A 5,666-nucleotide genomic window follows, 5' to 3' on the forward strand; every position below is an offset into this window, starting at 1 on the left:
CCGTGAGTGTACCTGAGACCATACGGCCGGCCTCGTGCGTCTTGAAGGCGATCTTGCAGGCAGCGCGCTTCTCGCCCAGCCCTGTGGGGTATATATTATTTATTAATAATAAATTAATTATTAGTCATGCATTAAGTACATCAATAAATCACTGCGCCCAGAAATAATTAAATTAGTAGCGATGCATCAAGTAGAACAATCAATATACTACATTGAGTTAAGCACACCGTAAATATTATTTATATAACTGCAATAAATAAATTAGTAGTGATGCATCAAGTAGATCAACAAATAAAATACACATAATAAATATTAATAACGAATAATAAGTTAATTGCACAGTGTAAATATTATTTATCAACTAATAAATAAATTACTAGTGATGCATTAAGTAGATCCATAAATATATTAAATTGAAATAACATTAATAATAGATAATACGTTAATTAATAATTCAGGACAATGTCAGAAATTACAGACATTTTTTTCAATTTTAAATATTAAAAAATAATAACGTCAACATATTTAAATATAATACCCAAGCGTCTTAATTATAAATTAATAATTCTTGATTGTTATTAAACCACACCAGCCTGCAGACCAGACCTTGCACATACTTGGACTGCAGACCATCTGCAAGTTTCGGTCTTCAGGTCTGACATAATTGTTAAGTAGACAAATATGCAGACCATGATATGCAGACCAAGTACGATCTACAGACCACTGCCTGCAAACCCAGTACAGCCTGCAGAACATGTTCTGTAGACCCTACAGACCATGGTCTGCAGCCCTCACCAGAGTAGGAGAACTTGATGGCGAGGCAGCGGCGCATGAGGCGGCGTACAAGGTTACGCATCGTCGCGTTCAGGCTAGACCCTGCCAGACCCAGCAGCACGTTCATCTGGCGACATGGCAACAGTCTTACTGATACATCAACAAATAATAAATAATAATAACAGTAACAATAATAAAAAAAAATGCGACACAATGTGCCACTACGCCACGCAATGTGAGCCCCAGCAGGACGTTCATCTGGAGACACGGCAAAAGTATTACTGATACATACACAAATATTAATAATTGTATATATCAACCATAACCTACAATGTTACTGACACACCAACAAATAATAATGATAGTAAATATAAACCATAATCAACCAAAAACAACCATAACCTAGAGATATCAACCATAAACTACGAATATCAACCATAACCCACCAGTCCATCACACTGCAACAGCTCCTTAAGCAGCTTAATGGTCTCCGCGGCTACAGGGATGGCTTGTAGCGCCCCTACAGCAGCGGCCTGCGCCAGGGGCTTGAACCCACCCATAATCCACCAATATGCCACCCATAATCCACCAATATGCCACCCATAATCCACCAATAACCCACCAGTCCATCACACTGCAACAGCTCCTTAAGCAGCTTAATGGTCTCCGCGGCTACAGAATTGCATGGAGGCTCCCACCAGCAGCAGCTTGAGCCAGGGGCTTAGAAGCCAGCAATAACCAACTAATATCCCACCCGTAATCCAGCAATAACCCACTCATAATCCACCAATAACCCACATAATCCAGCAATAATCCACCCATAATCCAGCAATAACCCACCAGTCCATCGCACTTAAGCAGTTCCTCGAGCTGCTCTATGGTCTCCGCAGGCTCAGGGATGGCCTGCAGAGCCACTGAAGGCACCTGATGAATGATTAGTTAATTAGTTAATTGAGTGTAAAATGTTTGTACAACTTGCCACGGGGGGCACCTGGGTAGGCAATTAAACAATTAATCACTTATTGAATATTTCTATTACATTCTTCTGATAATAATTTAATTATTTGTTAAAGGTTTTTATTAGTAGCCGCAGGCTACACCTCTTTCAATTCAAAATTAACAGAATAATTGCTAGATAGTTTTATATCTCTGCTGTGGCGACACTTGATAATTGATTGACTATTTGTTCAATATTTTTTATTACTTCTCATGATAATGAATTATTTTAAAAATAATTTAAATCAATAAATGGCAGAGACACCTGCCTGCCTACAGAGACACCTGCCTGCCTACAGAGACTCATGGCAGAGACACCTGCCTGCCTACAGAGACTCATGGCAGAGACACCTGCCTGCCTACAGACTCATGGCAGAGACACCTGCCTGCCTACAGACTCATGGCAGAGACACCTGCCTGCCTACAGAGACTAACAGAGACTATTCATAAGAGACTACTCATAACAGAGACTACTCATGCCTACAGAGACTCCCACCTGTCCGCAGATGTTGCGCAGAGCAGAGAGGTCATCAGAGAGCTGGCTGAGCCTCTCTGCGACCTCATCACAGGGATGCTGACAGGCCCCCAGGTCAGAGATCTGCTTCTTTATGGTGACGAGCTCTGTGAGCAGAGACTGCATCTTGCAGACCTCGCCCTGCAGCTGCGCTACGGCCGCTGTGGACGCGGCCTTCTCTGCGGCGCTCTTAGACGGCCCACTCTTGTTTGCGGTCCTGTTAAATAATGTTAACTTTTATGTTCCTGTTTACATAAATATTTATTTTATGTTCTTGTTTGAAAAATATCAAGTTAACTGTATGAAACATATCAATTTTATTGATATGTTTATGATATGATAATTCCTGTTTACGATATGAGAGTGCTTTAGACGGCGCACTCTTGTTTGCAGTCCTGTTTAATAATGTTAAGTTTACATTGCTGTTTAAAAAACATTCCTGTTTTAATAAATATCAATTTTACAATCCTGTTTCAAAAATATTAACTTTACAAACCAGGTAAAAAATATCAATTTTACATTACTGTTTAAAGATATTACCATTTTAACATTCCTCTTAGAAAAATATTAATTTTACATCCATATTTAAAAGATATTCACTTTACACTCATGTTTAAAAAATATTATCTTTACATTATGACCTTAAATTGATTAGGAAATTTATTTTACATCAATAGCAGGAATTTCTTCCATGAAATTTATGTTATATATGATTAACTTAAAAGCATATTAGTATTGCTGAGCTTTTACAGTATACCTACAGTGGATAAGATTGTGTTATTATTACATTTAATATAAATTAATGAATATCAAATATTTTACCACTAACTTTTCTTGTAATTGCATGAAAAATTTGTAACATTAACAGAATATTGGAATCAAAAGTAAAGGTTTTATAAATAACATAATAATATGAATAATAATTATATATAAATACAACTTACATGTCAGAAGAAGGCTTGTGTACAAATGTGTTCCTCGCAACTTCCTCAAATGAATCTGAAATAAATAAAAGATTTGTGAGAAAAATGATTATGAGAAAATGAAGAGATAATGACATGACATAAGCTGGAGAAGTGATTTAAAGATATACTGACCTACTAAAACTATATATCTATTGAATAAATAACCTAAAACTATAGGATTTTTACTTATATTAGTAAATATTCTTACCAAAATAATATAGCCAAAAGGCCAGCCATCGATGAAATATAAATATATAATGCACATATATACATAATATATTTAATTATATATGAAAATAAATGTGATAGTAATAAACATATGAGAAATACTTACCTGCAGTATATAGCAAAGGCCAAAGATGCCAATTGTGATTAAATATAAATATTTAATAAATCTATGTATATGTACATATATTTAATTATATGTGAAGTATTTAAATATACATGAAAATAAATGTGAAAAGAAAGATATATGAAATAAATACCTGTAGTATACAGCAGAGATGCAGACCATCAATGAAATATGAATATATAACAAATATATGTCTATATACATGTATTTAATTATATATGATGATCAATGTTATGATAATAAACATATGAAAAACAAATACCTGCAATATACAGCAGAGAAGCAGACATCAATGAAATATAAATATATAATAAATTATTAATGTCACTTATTTGCTTAAATCGCAAGTTGACTAAAAATTTAAAAGCAAAGAATAGTCCACAAAAATTCAATAAACGTTTTCTATAAAGATATGATTTTTTTTGGACTATTCTTTGCTTTTGAATTTATAATAAATTATATATGCAAATACATATACCGTGTTTGAATATATACCTATGAAAATCAATGTGATAATAAACATATTAATGATACTTATCAATATATACCTATATTTAAATTAATAAATATTTGAAAATAAATGAGATATTAATAAAGATATGAGAAATAAATACCTGCAGTAGTATACAAGAGAGATGCAGACCGTCAATGAAATATAAATATATAATAAATATATGTATACATATATACACATATATTTATACACGTGCGATTGATGACCAGAGAATTAGTTGATTTATATTATCAGGGAATGGAACTTTTCTTCAGATGACGGTAGATCAAAAGGCAAATTTCAGGAAGTAATTGTTGCTGTTGTAGCTGATGTTGCTGTTGTTGCTGTTGTTACTGTTGATGTTGTTGCTGCAGTTCTTTTTGTTGTTGCTGTTGTTGCTGCTGTAGCTATTGTTTTTGTTGTTCCTATTGTTGCTGTTGTAGCTGTTGTTTTTGCTGCTCTTGCTGTTGTTGCATTTGCTGCTGTTGCTGTAGATCCAGTGTTCTTACTGATTTTCAACCATTATTGGTTTCATTTAGGCTGCTGATACATCAGTGCTGTTGATTTTGCAGCTGTTTTCATATTGTTGTTGCGGAATGTTGTTGTCGTATCCTCGCTGTGCAACGTGACTTTCTGTGCAACTGAAGAGACGTGAGTCGCCACTGTGCAGACACTGAGCTAAGCTCGCCTCTACACACTCCAATACTTATAAGCACTACGATTTAGATTGTCTAATTAATGAAGTTACAATAGAATATCCAAAATCACCACACGAAACAAATACAAATTTTCCAGTCGGTTTAATCTAAGCAACAGCAACAATCGTCTAAGCAAACAATCTGTGGTTAACAGATTGTTTGCTTAGCGGCTGGCGACTTACGTTGTATGGCGACATAAGTGGGAATAGTGTTAATTGTATATTCGGCCCAACTTGAGGCCTTAATAGATGAATACATAAAGATAGTTTGACTGAGCGTATTTTTTTCTAAAATTACTGCGAAACAAAGGATAAATTTTTTTAGATATATAGAGGGAAAATTTTGCCTGATCGTATTTTTCATGAATCACTGCGGTGGAAAAAATAGAAAATTTAATTGTTGGATATTAGACGGAGAAGTGAGATTTAAATTGACATGATTTTAAATGTGTTGTGGGAATATGAGGCAAGATGAACAATGAACAACCAACAGAACATACAAGTGGGGTAGGGCCAACCCCCTGGCTTAGGGGCGTTGAATTGAGTTGAAGAATAAATTGGGTCCGACTCAAAATTTTTAGTCGGAAGTTTGTTTTCGTTTTCAGGTGATAGATAGTGGACTAACTTCCCATACGACATGTGTCATTATTATAACGTTGAAATAATGTTGAAATGAAGTTTATATCAAGTTGAAATCACGTTGAACTAACGTTGAAAGAGACGAGTTAGCAGAGTGTCTCCATATTTAGCGAAGTGTCTTTAAAGCGCAGCATATTTAAAGTTGTTGTTCCGATGGTCACCAAAAAGTCATTGTTCGTTAACAGTGATTCATTGTCATTTGTCCAGTTGGGGCTTAGACCAAATGTGTGCGGTAA

At 34.8% G+C, this 5,666-nt stretch overlaps 1 long non-coding RNA gene across 1 annotated transcript; it reads right to left on the reverse strand.

Annotated features, from left to right (window-relative positions):
• Nucleotides 1-2,294: 2,294 nt before the first annotated feature.
• LOC125178203 lies at nt 2,295-3,597 on the reverse strand. The gene is made up of 3 exons (XR_007156822.1): nt 3,584-3,597; nt 3,229-3,283; nt 2,295-2,501 (listed from the first exon to the last, which is right to left on the reverse strand). It is a non-coding gene; the product is annotated as an uncharacterized LOC125178203 (long non-coding RNA).
• Nucleotides 3,598-5,666: the final 2,069 nt, after the last annotated feature.

The sequence above is a fragment of the Hyalella azteca genome, unplaced genomic scaffold (assembly GCF_000764305.2).
Source record: "Hyalella azteca isolate HAZT.00-mixed unplaced genomic scaffold, Hazt_2.0.2 contig7882, whole genome shotgun sequence".
NCBI classification, from domain to species: Eukaryota; Metazoa; Arthropoda; class Malacostraca; order Amphipoda; family Hyalellidae; genus Hyalella; species Hyalella azteca.